At 40.9% G+C, this 912-nt stretch overlaps 1 non-coding gene across 1 annotated transcript; it reads right to left on the bottom strand.

Moving 5' to 3' along the window:
* Positions 1-493: 493 nt before the first annotated feature.
* Positions 494-601, bottom strand: LOC148564883 (small nucleolar RNA R71). Its single transcript, XR_015885150.1, has one exon. It is a non-coding gene; the product is annotated as a small nucleolar RNA R71 (small nucleolar RNA).
* Between the last annotated feature and the right edge of the window lie 311 nt (positions 602-912).

A 912-nucleotide genomic window follows, 5' to 3' on the forward strand; every position in this document is an offset into this window, starting at 1 on the left:
ACCTGAAAGGACTCTTAAGAGGAAACTAAGAGAAGCTAAAGCACAAAACTCTGGAGAGGAACTGACAGAAATTTTCGAAAAAGAAGGAGACATGGCCGAACCCAATAACAATGGTGGAGATGCAAGGAAGATACTTGGTGACTTTATTGCATCATCTTCTAACTTCTATGGAAGAAGCATCTTAATTCCTGCCATTGGAGCAAACAACTTTGAGCTTAAGCCTCAATTAGTTTCTCTAATGTAATAGAATTGCAAGTTTCATGGACTTCCATTGGAAGATCCTCATCAGTTCTTAGCTGAGTTCTTGCAAATCTGTAACACTGTCAAGACCAATGGAGTTGATCCCGAGGTCTACAGGCTTATACTTTTCCCTTTTTCCGTAAGAGACAGAGCTAGAACATGGTTGGATTCACAACCTAAGGAAAGCCTGAACTCTTGGGAAAAGCTGGTCAGTGCTTTCCTGGCCAAATTCTTTCCACCTCAAAAGATGAGCAAGCTTAGAGTGAAAATCTAAACATTCAGACAGAAGGAAGGAGAGTCCCTCTATGAAGCTTGGGAAAGATATAAGCAACTGATCAAAAGGTGTCCTACTGACATGCTTCTAGAATGGAGCATCATATGTATATTCTATGATGGTCTGTCTGAGTTGTCAAAAATGTCATTGGACCATTCTGCAGGAGGATCTCTTCATCTGAAAACCCCTGAAGAAGCTCAGGAACTCATTGAAATGGTTGCAAATAACCAGTTCATGTACACCTCTGAGAGGAATCCTGTGAACAATGGGACGCCTCAGAAGAAGGGAGTTCTTGAAATTGATACTCTGAATGCCATATTGGCTCAGAACAAAATATTGACACAGCAAGTCAATATGATTTCTTAGAGTCTGAATGGATTGCAAGCTGCATCCAACAG

This window comes from Arachis ipaensis, chromosome B5, assembly GCF_059453495.1.
Source record: "Arachis ipaensis isolate K30076 ecotype BB chromosome B5, ASM5945349v1, whole genome shotgun sequence".
Taxonomy (NCBI): Eukaryota; Viridiplantae; Streptophyta; class Magnoliopsida; order Fabales; family Fabaceae; genus Arachis; species Arachis ipaensis.